The sequence below is a fragment of the Nylanderia fulva genome, unplaced genomic scaffold, assembly GCF_048542155.1.
Source record: "Nylanderia fulva isolate GAGA-0341 unplaced genomic scaffold, ASM4854215v1 Scaffold13, whole genome shotgun sequence".
In the NCBI taxonomy this organism is placed as follows: domain Eukaryota; kingdom Metazoa; phylum Arthropoda; class Insecta; order Hymenoptera; family Formicidae; genus Nylanderia; species Nylanderia fulva.
Genome location: NW_028189518.1, coordinates 4,836,162 through 4,855,136, shown reverse-complemented (window position 1 = coordinate 4,855,136; position 18,975 = coordinate 4,836,162). Strand labels below are relative to the sequence as shown.

Below are 18,975 nucleotides of genomic sequence, written 5' to 3'. Positions count from 1 at the left end.
GCATATATAAATACGCGGCGTGGCTATTGAAGCACATTATACGCGCGTTGCATTTGCATGAGCCGGTGCCGAGTTCTCAACGTGTGCAGCTGGACATACACGCGACAAAAACAAAAGACAACGCGCAAACAAAACACGCGAATGTACACCACCGTACCGTTTTCTCGCGCTTGTCGTCATATGCCTGGTTGTCGTCGTCGTCGTCGTCGTCGTCGTCGTCGTCGTCGTCGTCGTCCCGTGCACGGAATCATAGAGAATGTTGTATATTAAGTATTATGTGTCACGTGGAAATAAACAAACGGATCTTTTACCGCTGCGCGACAAACCGAAGATCCGACGTCTTTCTCTCCCGATACACGTTCATTGTCAAATCGCGTCACGTGCGCGAACGACGACGTGCCGCAAGGCAGAAAATTGACGGCGATTTTAATTAACTTCTCTGTTACCGTCTCCAGATCAGTTGCAGTTAATGTCTTTTATATTTATGTATAATCATTAACGCGTAAAATTGGACGATGCCAATACAGAAAATATAGATTCATTTTCTTTGCAGAACAACACTTGCATCGCTCCAATAATGCATTCTTTATTTATGAAAGGTAAAAATTTTTAAATAATTGAATAATACATGTTTTGGAAAATCAATAACGTATAAGAGCAAGAAATTAATGTATTTATTATATATATTTTTAGAAAATTGATGCAGAGATATCATTTCGCGTGAACAAATAATTATTCAAGCGAATTAGTTAATTGCCCAAATTAAAATATTTATAAGCGCAAATTAAAATAAATATATTTATGTCTATCCTCTGAAGATTAGTCAACCATACATGCATATAGTTCCAAAATTGATTTATGTACATGTCTGATAACGCGCATTACTTTTTCTTAAATGTCACACCGACATTAAATAATACGAAAAAACTGTCATGTACAACAACAATATAAAGAGACGAATATCTACGGCATAGGTATATAAAATACATAAAATGTAAGTGAACGTACTCGATAATCGCGCGCATGTTTTTCAGGGATGCGAATAATACGAAAAGTAATAATTGTATTACGATGGAAAAATGATTTAATCCGGAATATGACAGAAAATTTTTTTTCACGCCACGAGCTAATAACACTCGGCGTATAAATCACGTGGTTACGATCGCAGCCGCGTGTGTATTAAGCGGAGCTCTAACCGCGACCTAATTCGAAGATAAGATAAGTCGTTAAGTGCACGGCGCGGCAGCCCCTCGCGATACCTACCCGGTGTTTTATTGCCACGACGGCCCACCCTCCTCTCCTTCGAGGCATGGTGAGATTTATTGTAAAATTCGATAGATATTGCCAATTACAACCCCCGCGGCGCCTACCAGCGACGCTATCGACAGAGAGACGGGAAACGATCGTGGGCACCTCCCGGTCGTGCTTCGAGAATTTTAAATGCGTTTTATGTACAGAGACGACGCAGTACGTTGCATAAATCCGTTCCCCTGAAAATATGATTACGATCATTCCCCCCTATCACCTCCCTCCCACTCCCTTCCCTGCGAGAATGAGAGAAAGAACGAAAGGATGAACGACCTGGCCGTTTCCACCCTTTCCCGCGAACACCCTCAGACACACGGCACGACGATAAAACATTTCATTTCGTTCCGAGTGTCTCACGAGGAGGTCGAATAATCTCGTCGATTATTATTTTCACTACTGCCTTTTCTACATGCTAATTTTTCGCGCGCACGTATAGCGCGTCTCCAGCAGGATCATTGCAGGTCGAACGACGAAATGTCTCGTCCGAAATGGCGCACTCGAAATGATGAATATGCAATCCGGTCGGTCATCCCTCGAGATCGACACGGTTTCTAGTAATTGAGAGATTCGAATTTATTCGATTTGATTATTTACGGAATTACCGAACGACTGTAAGTATAAATGGATTTTTCCACAAAACGATATACGGATGTGATGCACAGATTCATCGTATAAATTGACATAAATGATGAAATCATGGAGACATTTCAAACTGTAATTTAGTAATTAATATACAACAACCAAGCCAATATCAGTAAATTTATGCCAAATCCAGGTAATAAGACTAATTTATCACATTAGTCAATGTGCCATCAATGGAAACCATTTATTGTCACGTCGTCTGAATGTTTAAACCCGCATTCGTTAATATGTATATGATTACCGTTAAATTCACGTCAACTTTTAATTTGACTTCTTTAAATTGCTAATTTTATCTCAATAACTTCAATTCGACGGCAGTATTTTTCGATATTATATTATTATAACAATCTCTGCAGTATCACCTACTTTATTAAATTTGTTTAATTCTCTATTATAACATATTATTACAACAAAAAATCCGTTGATATGTTCTACTCCTAATTACACACATAAAAGTCCTTTAAAGAACAATAAAATTATAATGAAACGATATATCAGATTATGTACTTTAGCTCGTTAGATAATCGATTTAGATTAAAATCGATAATTATAAAATTTCGCGTAACTCTTTTTATTTAACGGGCAAAACTAGATAACGAAGTGCTTATGTCACCGACAATTTTTATTCGTTCAGTCGTTAACTCATATGTAACGCCGACAAATAGACATGTTCACGCTCTTTCGGATGCGGTCGTCCGAACTGAACGAGTTACGACCGCGGGGCCTCTAAAAATAAATATGTTGTTTATTCACAAGTAAACCGGATGCCGTTGTTTGCTTTAGAGCAAATTGTTTTGTTAAGTTTTGCCGAGCGAGAACGAGCCGCGGATGCTCGCCTCCACGTGTACGCGCGAAAGACAGAAACGTGTGCGATATGAAGACGGGACATGAGGGACAACGAGAAGAGCACGACGAGATCGGAGCCTCGACCCGGACCGTCCCGTTCCGCTTTTTCCGGTCTGTTTTGCTCTCGTGGTGCTAGAGAAGCCTCCAGCTGTACGTTGATTCTAACACTAATAACCGGTGCTGACACTAGTGTGCGCACAACACGTGAAGACGCGACGAACAGCTGACGCCGTAATCGCGATTCTAGTAGTGATAGCCGGATCGCGTCAGCCGACTTGTAATTTGCATTATGATGACTCACGAGTCAAAAATACTATTTATTACTAATACTGGCATCCCGAGATGTAAGAATATTTATTATCGTTTTGTCATTTTTATTAATACACGCACATGGGCTGTTGAAATTATTTAATTAAATGAGTTTATTTAAATATTGTAAATAATGTTAAAATTATTTTCAGAGTCACGTAAAGGAAACTATAATTTGTATGTTAAAATTATATATGTATATATAAAACATGAGTTTTTGGTAGTTAAATTTGTAAATCTCTCTCTCTTTTTTGAATGTAAAATTCCGCATTGCGATCTAATAAATGTGTATACGCGTGTGCCAAAACAAACTAATAAATTATGTAGATTCAAAGATAGAAACAAGTCGATTCCCACGATTCACGGATCCATTTCCATTGATATCTGTGTATAATAATGTTAAAGTTATGCTATTTTCAGCCGAGGAACCAAAGTGAACATTGTAGTGCCCTCTTGGCCATTCGTGCTCGCTGCAACACGCGAGATATTCTTAGCATCCACTTCGCAGGCATAAAGTTGCGATATGCATGGATTCCCCGCATTTACGTTTACTTTCTGAGCGGCGTTGTGCATAATGCAAACAACGTGTAATATATCCGCACCGAAGATAGAACACTAGCAGCATATTCGAACTATTATTCTAACAGTTAACTCTTGAATTACTTTATCACACCTTATTAAAATTATATTTTCTCAGCTTCGATTATTAAAAGATTGATTTAAAGTCTAGCAATATAAATCAATGACTGTAATATAAGTAAATATTTTGTAATTTCATTTCTTTCAAGTATGAATAAATCTCCTTCTTTATTTTTATTCAATCAATATGATTCTTTCAATAATCTATATTTCATATTTTATATTTTGCATTTAAAAAATTTATGAAGAAATGTATTACTTTTGAATAGAAAAAAAGTTTAGTGAGTTACCATCATCGTATAAAAATTATCGTATTAGCTAAATTTTGATATTTATTTTTCTCTTTTGTCATCAAATCGATAAATATAGCTTATATACTTTCGTTTACATTAAAGAATGTTAAACCTTACAGAAATAATAATAAAATAAAATATAAATAATTTTGGTTGCAATGTAAAGAAAAACCGCATCTCAATGATGCGCTGCAAAACGAATTTAGCACTCTCCGTTGTAATCGCAAGACCGACGTGCCTTCTCACGCGAAGTCAACCCGGATAACTACACGTGTCCAGTGTACACAGCATAAAATCCGACAAATGCAATTATAAATCTTGCGGGACGCGCTCTCGAGAAACAGGACGAGCGGTGGAAAGCGCGTCAACGGTAGAAGGACGAGAGGAGAGAAAAAGGAACTACAGAAGCATAGAACTCGGAAGTTGTAGGGAAGAGGAGAAAAGGAATCGCTGGGGAAACCGTGGGCGCGTTGCCTCTTGGCTAATTACAAAACGTAATTTAAGCGAGCATCAGAGAAACGCGCTAAGTAATATCATTTTGCCGCGAGAGCCAAAGCGGACACCCTGTACAGATTCGCAGATTAATGCCCTTTAATAAACAGCGGCCCTTCGGACCGACGCTCGGGCGCGTTTCTCTGCCCAAGCACATTCCCTTTCTATTTTCTTTTTATTTACCTCGCAGTGGAAACAAAAGAGGAAAAACTGGTGAGAGCACGATCTCCTTTATCTCGCGATACACGAGTGCATTTAACGTATATTACGCTTTCTTCGCTGTTTATACAAAGTGATGATACGTTCATAAACCGTAAGAGAGCAGATCAACTTGGCAAGTACTTTACCACTAATATCATCAATTTTGTCAGATGTCAAAGAATTTACTTAACGGTTTTTTTTTCAAGCAAAATTACGTAATACTTATCGATTAATGTTTGAACAAAATTTTATTTCAAATTATATATTCTATATATTCACATATATATATAAGCAATAATAATCATGCACATCATTAATGTATATTAAATTGATAAAGCACGTGCATCATTTCTCTTCGAGCGTGATAACTTTGGCTGTGTTAGTTACTTATGTGTGAGTAACGTAAAAAAAAGTTATTTTATTGATCGTACAGATAATGTAGAAAAATGTTATGTAATAAAAACAAAATATTTTTAGAATGCTTCGAAATATTTACAAACAAAACTTTTCTACATAACATGACAGACTGTGATAGCAGAATTTCTGGTGCGCATTTAATAAATTCACTTTAACAAGCTATAAACCGGTTTTGTTGATAAAAACCTATTTATATAACTTGTAACTTGCAAGAATCGTGTGCATAAATTTTCTTGTTTGTAACATTGTAAATAATGATGATTAATATATACATTCTATACAGTCAACACTGCATTTAATTACAGCAACTATACAACTGCTGCAATAATATATAGTATGTACCTCTCTCTCTTTTATACATTAAATTATAATATAATAGCGTATTGTTAAAAATAGAAAAATCGATTATTATTAATTATTCAGTTTATAAATTGAGAACTTGTTCATGTGTATATACACATAAATAAAATTTATTGCGCATTATATCAGAATATCTCTCCAATTGTGGTTGACGACCACTGCATCATTGTCACCTGACTACATATAACATAACTGAAAAACGAGGCATGTCCATATGCCATTGAATATATTCAAACAACATTGCATGTGTTTCAACTTGTAGCAATCAGCATTTAAATTAAGATGCGATAAACCAATCCATACAGTAACGAAGTAGCATCGTCCAGTTTATTTTAAATTATGAAATGAGTTGCGGATTATTCGTCCACATCGATTATATCGGGATCACGTAATACAAAATATAATACAAAAATATTAGAACGATATATGTGTTTCTTACATCCAATTCTTAGCTATTTTTCGTCAACTAATAATTCCCTAAAGTTTGTGAATAATTAAAATAATGATTATCGATTTCGAATACCATGTTGATAAAACTGGATTGATCAATAAGATATACAATTTGAAGCTAAAGCACAAATTGGAGCTTTTAATAATTTGGCACGATCTATTTTTAATAGCAATCAAAATCCAAGAATAGATAAAATAGTCGCGTTTTTTTCTCTCGTATGAATATCGTGACGTACAATTCTGAGAACATGTGCGAACAAACATTTTCTCTTATCGATGTTTATATACCGCTTAAGGCACGATATCGAATTAATAATTGCGTTAGATTTGCCGTCGCGAGTTTCGAAAGAAAAGAGGGAACAGTTCGTGGCAGTACAATTTGCTGATTGACGTCCTTACCATTAGCCGGCTTAAAATTATTTGTGATCGTTGGCGCGTTCGTTTGCTGACAAACACTTTTTCCCAATTTCGACGAGCGTTGTCGTCATCGTAGCACACTTGTTCAAACACGAGTTGGCGCGCATAAATAACATCATGGCGTAAATAACATTAACACGTGTGCCCTATGCGTGGGTGTCGAATTTCCGAAGTCAAATCGATACGCACAAACCGGGTAAATGGCGATATCCATACCTTTCAATTTAAAGCAGTAAAAAAATAAACTCAATCTTTTTAACAATTATGCAAAGAGAGAGAGAGAGAATAGAGGAAAAGAGAAAAAGAAGATGAGAGAAAGAATAGAGAACTATATATAAATATAAAAAATATAAAAAATGTATATATTTTCTCTATATTTCCTAAATTTTTGGGAGATATGACGTCTTTATTCGCTTTATAAAATCCAAAAGTTATGTATCGATACCGATAAATTACTAACTGCGAATCATATATAAAAGCAAATTTATGGTATTAAATATTAGCGATTGAATATTTTATTAGTAATGTATCCTCATAATTAAATTATTAAATCCTTTAATTCTCGCGGTTTGCCATTCATATATAATCATATAAAAAAATTACGTAATTTCCACATTTAAAAGAATTAAATTGTTAAGAAATTAATAATCGCCTGTCATACGAAAGCAATCCTACATCGCGATTAATCTTCTTTTCACCGAGCATTCACCGCAATAAATTAATCAATGATAAAAAGAGCGTGGCAAAAAATATCTTGTGGAATTCATAAAGTCTTATAAGACGAAATGTTTGGCGCGATTTCAGCAAAAAAGTAGACGGTGCGAAAAAGATGCATCGCGACTCGGACTCGGTATTCATTCTTGGAAATTGTAGACCTGACTGGACGTTCAAGAGGGCAACAACATCTCTCAAGGCCATTCGACAAGAGGATCTGGTGATCCGATCTGCACAATCAAATTATCAGTTTAATTTGTATGCACAAGAAATGACTTTCCGTCAAATATTTTCACGATATTAATAATAATTTAATCATTGAACACACATTGCTAATTCGTCGTTTTATAATGTTCGGGAAATATTATGTATAAAATAACAAATATTTTTAAAAAATTAAATATCGTGTAAGAAAGCTCTTACAAAATAATTTTATACATAAAAATAAATTAATAAATTAATATAAATTTTACTCGCACCAAGACCAGATTTTCTCTTTATGATCCATATTTGATATAATTTTCTGTTTTGATTGAACAGAATTTTTAAAATAACTCTAAATATATTTGAACTAGATCAAAATGCGGGAGCTAATAAAATTAATGCAAACGGTACTAGAATCATCACATTTTTTCCTCGTCATTTATTAATTAAGTTAAATTATTTTGTTCTTACGGCAAAATTTTATGTAATATATATACGTTTTTTTTTTTTAATACAACAATGTAAATATATTCAAATAATATATTGTTACTTAAGACAATAATGTCTAACAAGTTCAGTTAAACAATTTTAATTATACAGGTATTTTTTTATTTCTCGAATACTCATACTTTCGCGAATACGATCTTGGCGAACTATTCGCTGCGATGTTCGAGACGCGACGTTGCGCATGATATCGTATAAAAACGAAAAAATAATAGGTTGGCATTGTCTCCTCTTCGCTGGGAGGGCCAGCAACTAAGAAGCGCGGTGGTGGATGGGAAGGGTGAGTGCCGAGCGGCGAAACGCTACCCGAATAAAAATGGGGTGTTTATAAGCGAGTATCCAATGTATCACGCTATATTTACATACACCCCGCGTTTACAGTCCTCGCTGTATATCTGTAGTGGTCTCCACCACCTTTTCTAGTTTCGAACTGCTGTCGGAGTCGCGGAGCAATGCATATAACTAATGCAATAAAAATTAAATATGATATTTCACCCGACACTTCATCTTCGAATGTATAATTCTTCGCGCAATTTATTTTTGCTTCTAACCAAAACATCTAAATGCATGAAATCAATATATTTTTCATATGTCAATTTTTTATATGTCGATACGTTTTTTTTAATCTTTTATTGTGTAGCTTATCTATATATATATATATATAAAATATATATAATTTCTAGTAAAATTTTCGCGACGCTATATATATCATACCATGTATAGAATATATCTCTGTGTAAATTAAAAGCATTTTTCCGACTTATATTTTATTGTTATATTATTAATTACAGAAAATATAGAGTTTACAGCAAAATATAATTAAAGTTAATAAAGAAAATAGTTATCGCGCATTATATTATTTTCAATATGGACTATTATAATATTTTTTTTATGTTTGATTATAAAATAACAAAAATTCAATTCAGACAATCCGCGGAATCACATGCCGATTTATCGAATATTGTTGATAAAAAGCCGCTTCGTGATACAAATATGTTTTGACGTCGAGCAATCCGTATTTTAAGCCGTAAAGCACAGCCAATTATATTTTTTTGCGCGTCGGTCAACGGATAATTGCGTAAATAAATACGAATATATGCGCTGCCCATTAATATGCCCCGTAATCCCACATTCAACACCGGACAATAATTTATATAAACAATAAAAATTTAGAAATAAAAGTCGGAGAATAAGCGCGCCACAGCTATCGATCGACGTAGCAAGTTTATAGTCCGATAACCTCCTTTATTTAGGGGAATTTCTGTTTGATCGAGCATCCCTTCGATGAGAAGGGTCCCCGTGATTTGCCTGATTCTTTCGCACGGCCGCTTCTCAATCTCGATCTAAGCTCCGGAAGGACCGTGCGTTCTACATTCCAAATCATTTCTTCTCCCGAGAATTACAGTAAATATACATAAGAGTGACAGAGTTGATGCAATCATAACAACCTTGTGAATATTTGTAATCAAACATTCAATTAATGCTATAAAATTTCTCTCCATTTATTGAGAAAACATCAGAAGAATTAAGTCATAAAAAAATCCATAATACGTAAATATACAAAACAAAATATTGTTAATATATCTAACAAATAAAGTCTTCCAATTAAATATATTGAAGAATTTTTGCAAACAGAGCTGTTATATAAGAAGTCATAAGTAATAAAATACAATATTGTAACGGAATGCAAAAAAGATTAAAAATTATAGCTAAAAATATTACGTGTATACTATGAAGCATGTGCATTCAACAGCATATCAAATAAAATAAAATAATATAGGTTATATATTATATGCAACCTATTTTATTAATACCTATAAAGTAATTTAGCTAAACTCTTTAATGAATCTCTAAATTAAATATTACATAAATTTTTCTTCTTCAATATTCCGAATGTATTTAATAATTTCCATATTTATATAAATAAAGAGCTAAATAAACCTTTTAGACATTAAAACGAAAAAAAAACCGAGAAAGTTTAGCTCACAAGTTTAATCATTAAATTTAAGAAAATTTATATAAAAAGTAAAAAATAAAAAAACGAAAATATTTTAGATTTAGATAAATTCTTTATGCGAAAATATAAACTTTTATTAACACATTAAATTTTAAAGTACTTGAAATATTCGATATAAAAGTATTGATAGGCAAAAATAAGTAACTTTTCTGCTTTTCTGGAGCAATCAATATGATAAAAATAAAACTGATATTTTTGGCATATAATATATGTAAAATACTTACTTATGATTATTCACATATTATGAATACATTATAACACATATATCTAACTTGTCAACGCACACAACAGATATTTTCGAGAAAATAATTCATATGCAAACTAGCTTGAATAGGATTGTATAAAATACGCCGCGTTTCCTCATGAATTCAGCGAGAATATGATAAACACACAAGATCTTTGACCGGTAACTGTTTCATGCACTTTTGAAATTGTAGAATAATAATACATCGTAACAGGAGAGTTCTGCATAATTCTCGGTATCATATACTTGGTATACTGCCAGCTATTTTGACATGGAATCCTAAGAACGTTGTCAGACCGCAAATAGTAAATAGCTACCGCATTAACGTCGCACATTCAGATGGAAAATTTACAGCTTGCTGTCTGTTACAATATATGCCAAATTTATCTGTCTCTTATTTAATAATTTTAATGAACATTTTTAGCAGACAGCAGTATACAATGAATATCCATTTAACTCCGTTTCATATTGCAACTGATATTTACACATATGCCAACTAATAAAAACAATTTTTTGCTGAAAAATTAAAAATTTAAAGAAATTCAGTCTTTTAACGCCAGAATTTTTTTTTAATTCAAATGTGTATTCAGTTGTTTTTAAACATTCATAGAATATATGCACGATATCATGCACATATTCTATAATAACAAATTAATGTGAGATTTGATAGAGAATTAATTTAATAATATCAAGAATAATATAAATAAAGAATAGCATAAAATCAAAACGAAGATAAATATTAAAAATTACACAACTGTACACAAATATTAAAAGTTAAAAATCAATCAGTCGCAACTCATACGAGTATAAAGTATGTGTTCAGCGCACGTATAACGCGATGCTTAAACATGTAGAAAAGGTTCAAAAAAATTTGACGTTCTTTGAGAAGGCCCGATGTTGAATATTACTCGTGCGAGAAAAGGTCGCGGTCGAATCAGCGTCAATCAGAACCTCGGCTTGACACCCACGTTGTAAACCGAATCGAAAATTCAATTTAATGCCACCGAATTCTCGCCAGAATATTAAATTCGCTAGACTTTGGCTTACGTCAATACAAGATAGTATAAGAGAAGTATAAACTTTATTCGTATGATGCAAAATTCAACATCTTTCTGTTAAATTTCGCTTATCTTAAAAGGTTTTGACACAAGCGATTCAATGAAACTTTTTTAATGTCATATACGAATTGTCGTTTTAATGTACGATCGTTATTATATTATTATATTATATTATTTGATGCAATGAACCAAAAATCCTTCTTATCCCAGTTAAAAATTGTCATCATCTAAGCGTTTATAGATATAGCAAAGAATGTCTGAAGCAAAAATTAAATATTTTTCAAAATGTAAAATCAATGGATATTTTATTAAATATAAGAGCGAAAAAGTTCCTTCTTCTCGTGCACCGACATTTGTTCGAAGCATTTTTACATAATAACTGTTTTGCGAATTACGACGAGTTATCCGGCAGTAAAATTCCGTCACTATAGTCAACGTCACGTACTGTACGTATATAACGAAACGGGCGACGTAGAAAGTATAACCCGGGGAAAATGTGTATCTCCGAAGTAAAGTCGACGTAAAAATAATGGCGTCGGGGCTTATACCCGATTATTTATTATTTCATATACAGAGCCGAGCCGATAACGGGCGCCGCGGTGCATTAGCATTTTTTTGTTGTTTAAAAATGAAATATACGGGGTGTTGTCGGCGAAAGAGTACCCGGTCTAAAGTCGTCTCGCTCGAGGGAGCTCCTGATCTCCAAATAAGTGGGTATACGCCTTCCTGAATACTAAGTCATGGATATAAAAACCCTATCGCGTCATTCATTCGGGCTAATAATACGCAAGCGCATCGCTCTCAGATTGCGATCGAATGAATCAAATGTATTCTTTCATCGCTTCATTCAAATTGCAAAATTAGACTAGATTTTAATAGTTTCGATCAATGGTATACGCGAAATATCATATATTCGTCTGTTCTCTTCTTTTCAAAAATTTACCGAGTCATATCGCGATACTAAAAGTAATACTAAAAGTATCGCGATATGACTCGGTTCATCATTAGGGTCATTAACCCAGCTCTATGTATCATTTACAATAGCTACGAACAGTTATTTAATATATAACGCAGTCATCTTATTTTCAACTTTCTTCAATGACAAGAATGAGATTCGGATAAAACGTGAAGTGTATAAGATATGCAAATTAAAGTATCTGAAAAATTAAAGAATCAGAAAATGTGTTATAATAAAGAGGTTGTAATTCAAAAAATTTTCAGGAGATCGTATTCTTTTAACATTTCATATCCAGACATGTTATAAAAAAATTTAAAAGAAACTAATATTCTGATTCTGCTATTGTTCTTTCTGCCTCGATAATCAAAAATCGCATTTTACCATACAGTTATTAGAAACAAAATTTTAAAAACAATTTAAACTATCTTCAGAAACAATTCCAATTATATTCAAATGCGCATTCGCAATTAAATTTTCCATATGAAGATTAAAGTTTGAATTTTTCTGATCGTTTCTGATGTTCCAAAAATAATTTCCGAGATACGACGAGAATGACACGTCTTCCCTATATAAACTAATAAAAATAAATTATCTTATAAGATGATCCGAAGCATATAAGAAAAATGACGGCAAGCACACGTACACAGGAGGAGGATCGCAGAATACGTTGGAAGTGTAAATACAAGGAAGACGGAAGCGCCGTCGGGGCGCTAAGACCTTCGGCGGTGGGTCTTCGGTGTTATTATTTGGAAATCAGACCGGGGCGAATATCTAATTGTAGTAACGACCGCGATACGCGCCCGCGTCATCTGGCGTGCCGTTTTCTCGCGCGGATCTGAAACTGACTCGCAAAGCGCAACGTTGGGTTGCCACCCGGCAGACAAAAGTTATGCGACCGCGGCCTCTCGGAGGGCCAGGGCAAAATCTGTGAGGTATACAATCGCCTTCGTCGCTCTCCTAAACTGTACCAATTACAAACACTGGCGGCTTCTCCGTCCCCGATGTTAACTAAACACTAAATACTAACGACACACATCCACCGCCGCCGCTACGGATGTGTTTCCTCTCACCAAGCATTACCGCGGGAATAAATGTACGCGAAAAGCCGCATATCCACCAATGAGCTGTTGATTACTCGTTACTGCATTTCGCTGCACCGCAACTAACAATATATTTTATCAGTGACTTTGTATTTTCCTTTTCACAACGCCAAGTCTGTCGCTGTTTAGCTCTTATTTTTTTAAGTATTAATATATAATTCGCCCAATTTTATCAATTCATGAAAATAAAGTTAATAGTCATCCAAAAAAATATTCCACGATTTTTTTCATATAAATTTTTCATCGGTATAAATTATTATTTGTTTATACGCCCTCTGTTGCGCCGTAAATCGATAGATATTAGGGAATATTCAAAGTTGACTTAATCGATTATAACTAAGTAATATTGATACGTAACAGAAACGACTGCAGCTACGGCTTCACGGAAAAGCGCAGCATGTTAGCGTCGACCGGTGAATTGCAAGATTCCGTGTTTATTGCATTTAGCAGATGGCATTGGCCGTCCGCATGCAACTTAGGTATAAAACGCTTACACCGTACACCAACGAGCCATCCACCATTCATAAGCAGGTACATCCGTTGTCAAAAATGTATACCATATTTGTTCACGAGTTTCATCCCACAATTGCATGTTCTATATATAAAGTTCGTATCTCATAAATATAATTATATAGCTCGCGTAAAATTGATTGGACGTCAGTATTCTTCTTTGCGAGGATAATCATTCTTCGTCCGAATGACAGTATTAATGCATTATTATCGTTCTAGTTTCGTTACGTGCCATATACGTACGTAAGAATAAGATTACTCGCACAGTTAAATAAAATCAACGCTATAGATTGTATCGTGCAATTAATGTTCGATCGAATCTATAACTTGCTCGTTCTTGAAGAAGAGTGTACGAGTCGAAATAACTGTGCATACGATATGCTTGAGTCCGTTTCTAGCCCTCGAGCAGGGTTCGCCACACCCTCCCATTTCTAGTATTAAATCTGATCCGATGCACAACCCCTACGTTATGTTTTATAGCCCCGTGTTCTCGCCATTCGCGCTTTCGCGTCCACAACGTAGATCTGGCGAATCTGCTGGAAGATGAAACGCGGGTATTCAATAGCCTGCAAGATTTACCATAATTGTAATTTGGCTAAACACGACAGACATATCAGGCGATCGTATTTGCATGCACGCTCATTTCCATACGCGCGCCTATGTCGCGTTGATATGTAACTTACGGCACAACTACGTCGTCGCTAAAAGGCGCGAACGCAAGTGTGTCTGATATCATTCGACCTCATAAACAGACTGTATGCGTAAAGTAAACGCGCTGCGCCGCGAAGATGTTCGATAAATAAAATAACGAGAACGACAGCGTCGTGTTAGGCTGCGCGAAACTAGCAAACAAACTCGCGGGAGAAAACTTTATTCCGATAACTTTACATTTTCATCGCACGGTTATTCTCAATTTAATTAGCACTGGTATTTCTTGTATTGAATATTCAATATTCATGTAATATTTTAGCACGCCAATATTTTTTTTTCTTTATAATATTAAATGTAAAAATAAAAAGTTGAAATTTTCTAATTCTAATTGTTTTATTCTCTCTGTCTGTCTTTATATCGGATACTTATTAATTCTTTGTAATGTCGAAACATACCGCATCTGATATAAAAGTAATATAAAAATAGATAACGGGAATGCGAAAGGTCAATTGTGAAGCTCGTTTTCTTGTAAAATACACTTGGCATGATATCGGTCTCTTTCTCAGGAATTTAAAGGATGCTATCTCCTTTCCCCGATACATCGCATGTATTTTACCTTCTCAAAGCGTCAGCTAATACGCGTCGCAATATGTTCAGTTTATTACGTTCCACTCAACTGCGTCGGTTAATTGCAGTTCCACATTAAAGAGAACCAAAGATAAAAAAACAATTAAAATTGAAAATTATTATTTGCAACATAATACACGACCAATTAAACAAATGTTTATATTTTGCCTATATTCCTTTATAATTTTTATTTTTTCATAATTTTTTTTTTTTTTTTTACGTAGCATCCTGCATGTATTGATATTTATATATTTATAAAAAGATATTTAAAGGATACGCAAGGAAGCAACCAAATTTCAAAATAGCAATGTTTTTAGAAAAACTGCTGTTTTCTGATGCCATCTATTTGTTATATACCTATATATCTCGCGAAAAGCAAGCGGTATCTATTTATTATACGCGTGATATTTAATGCGTTGAAGAATTGATCGCGATAACGGAATACGTCCTTAAAGAGGGATGATCGCTTCCAATAGCGTCGAGACTCGAAACGTCGCGAGGGCGACAAAAGAATGGCCGGGTGGGGATGTGTAAGGAGGGTCGAGAAAAATGCCACGCATTCCTAGGGACAAATTTACGAGGTGAAACCGCACGCAGCCACTCCATCCCTCTTCCCTCTCTCATTCTCGACTTCAACGTCCTCCGCTACACGCGGCCCGGTTTACTGTTTTACTTATTCGCCAACGGCAACTGGTCAGCAAAGATACTTTGTATATAAATTTTGGTTACTGCGGGGGTGGCCCACCAGAGCATCCTTTCTCCGCCGCCGATGTTCAACCCCTGCTCGAAACTGGCCAGTTTCGTTGTACTGCGGTTTTGGTTACTCGAAGGGAAAGAAGGAGAGGAGAGGACTCCCCATAGACAGTGGACAACGCGGGGTGGAGTTGTCTTCTAGCACATCCCGCGCACCTTCCGGGGTTGGCAAGCAAGACGTGGAATGAGTTATTGAAGAAGGAGCCGGCGAGACTTAAAGAGATGGCACGGAATGCTCCCTCAGTCGACGTCCGGCATGTTCAAATATGCAATTACGCGTTATTGTGCGACAAATATTTTATATAAGATGTATGTTTGTCCGAAAATATAAATAATGAAACGAGCTTTTAATTATATTTTTAATTGTATTTTTAATTAATAATAAATCGAAACCAAAAATAGTCTTTAACAATTATAATATTCAAATGTTATACAAAATAATCTCGTTTTTGGTACGACAATGTATTATTTATTTTTCAGCGCACGATAACATCTTGACGTCAAATATAATGAAACATAATAATCGATAAATGTATTAAGAATAAATAAATTTAAAAAATGGTAATAATTCAATCGACCAACTCTGGCAAATAAGTAATTTTATTGAATATTCACAACTTTTATTTTTATTTGTATTTTTCTAATAATTGTTAATATTATATTATAGCACTTGATAAGGGCCGAAACGTTGTGAATATTCAATAAAATTACCTATTTGCCAGAGTTGGTCGATTGAATTATTACCATTTTTTAATTATCATCTTTATAGTTTTATATCGTTGAATAAATAAATTTGTTAAATTCGTACCGCTACTTTATTTCAGACGCGTAATGAAAGTAATAGAAAGTAGGGAATTCTACTTTTCCTATGATTGCAAAATATACGTCATCGGCTATTCAATGAGCGCATTGTTGCATCGTACGTACACGCATTTATACACACGCCATTCGTGTGCGCGGAATGGGTAAATCGACCCGATCAAACTCGTTTTTCCGACTCTCGCTCCTCTCCCTCTTATTTATACGTACACGCGCATCCTGCGATGCACGCAAACGTAATCGCGACGATCGTCGAGCGTAACACCCGCGATAAGCCGCGAATATATATCGTAATAATTGCCGAAAGTTGGCACGAAGCATATCTCTTTCGCGTGAAGGGCTGTAAGCGAAAGTCCGAAGAAAGACTGTCGGGACGAGCTGAAGGATCGGTCCGAAAGGGTTAAGGAGGGTTTCGTACGCGATATACGCCAAGCATCGTGTCAGACGCGTTCGACTTCTCTTCCGGTCTTCTATCTTTCTCTGGCCAAATCCCACCCCATCGGCCTCTTTATTCGGCGCGGAAAGAGAGACGTTCGCTTCGGCTCGGCAAACTTGCGCGAAACTTCGATGCCGGAACTCGTCCATGGAACGGAACCGTCGGGACGGTGGAGGCTTTATAGTCATCGCCGGTGGAAGCTCGCAGGCACGCTGATCCGTATCGCCTAAACGAGGTTTGGCAACGGCGCTTAGCCCGCCCGGAGAAAAGAGTTTCATTAAAAGCGGGTAATGAGGCAGTCAGGACCGGGGCTAGGCACTACTCGCGAGATTCGCGTTATACGCGAGGGGTAGCGCCCGCTATTATTTTGAGGAAGAGAGTTCGATTAGCGTGGCCGACGACCTCTCCCGGGAAGGGTTTGAAGGATAGTCGGCAGTTTCTTTTTTCACGAAAGTTCCGCGATGCTCTAGTAGATTATCAAGAAATTAACGTCGCCTTAGATAATATCTATTCTTTAATTAGAATAATCCAGATTTACTCTCCTTGTCTGTCACAGAGAATAATTAAATTATTTTTTTTCTTCCCTTTCTACAAAAAAGTTTCGAAACACGTATATATTCGCACGTGTATTCATTTAAACAGGTTCATCCTTTTTTTTTTTTTTTTTTACCGCAAGACTTAACTCATCCTCCAGCTTTACACACACAAATATTATAATATTATATTTTTCATTGTAATTTAATTTTTCTTGTTTTCAATTCCGTATTATCGTGCGTGAGTTGATATATCTGTCAAAATATGTACTCAAAATATATATCTCAATAGCGGAAAAACACCAATAAAAATATCTCACATGTTGTTGTTTGTATCACGGCGCCAAATGCGTGGAACGATCGAGGGCGATCGAGGAATGGAGCCGTAGCTGATGGGCAGGGTGGCTATCAACGGATTTGCGGTATCCTAATCGGCAAGGGTAGCTAATCGAAGCGTTCCATCGAGAAACCGTCGGGACACGAGGATTACTCGCTTATGCGTGTTAAGCTTTCAACGAGCTGTTGTAGCGTAGAGCTCCATTAGGCCAGGCGGTCGCGATACGATGTCAGAATCGTGCACTTCCTGACAAACTGATCTCCCCTTCCTCCCCCTTCCTCCCCCCTCAATCTCTCTCTCTCTCTCTGAAATCGTCGCGATCGGTGTTCGCTCAGGGACTCGAGGACACATCGCGAATGATAAGCGTGATCGAATCTGAAATTCGCATCCCATCGTGACGCCTACGTATAACAGGTTTATTTGCATATTCCTGATGCGGCGCAGCGCTCAGCAGCGTTTATCGAAAAATGTTATATTAATTTCGCAGGTGAGATGCCTCAACGAATTAAATCAAGCGAAATCATGTATCTCTCGCGAAATGAATATCATTAAAGTTACCAAGTTATTAACTATTCATCAATTTTGCCTCCACACTTTATGAAACAAAATGTGCAAAATTATTTCATCAACCTATCATATATTTAGTAATAAAGCCAACACTTTTTATATTTTATACAATCTAGATGTGACTTTTTTGTCTCTTATTTTTCGGTAAGGAGAAAATTCCATTCTTTACAAACAATACATGCGAGCAGTTCTATTGTATGCAAATTATGTGCGTGTACGTATTGTTAAAACTTTTATTTGACATTTAAAATATTATCATCACATTCGTTTTCATTATCTATCCCGATTCTAAATTTTAAAATACATAAAATGCTATAGAATTCGATTACCGTTGCATCATTACCACTGCAATTGCGATATTTTCTATTATTGAATATCTCTCCTTCCATCATTATATAATAGAGTGGTACATAATTGCTAATCGGCTTCGCATCTGATATATAAGTACGTGTCAACATTATTCTGAAAACGCTCACGTTGTTTATGAGTAATACTGTAATACCTTACGCGCATTAGAAATGTAATAAACGGTGTGCATGTGTACCACTGGTGTACCGTGAGTATAAAAG

General features: G+C 35.5%; 1 protein-coding gene across 1 annotated transcript in view; it reads right to left on the bottom strand.

The window, feature by feature from the left end:
- The window catches only part of FoxP (forkhead box transcription factor P), a 272,069-nt gene that overhangs the window by 135,732 nt on the left and 117,362 nt on the right, over nt 1-18,975 (bottom strand).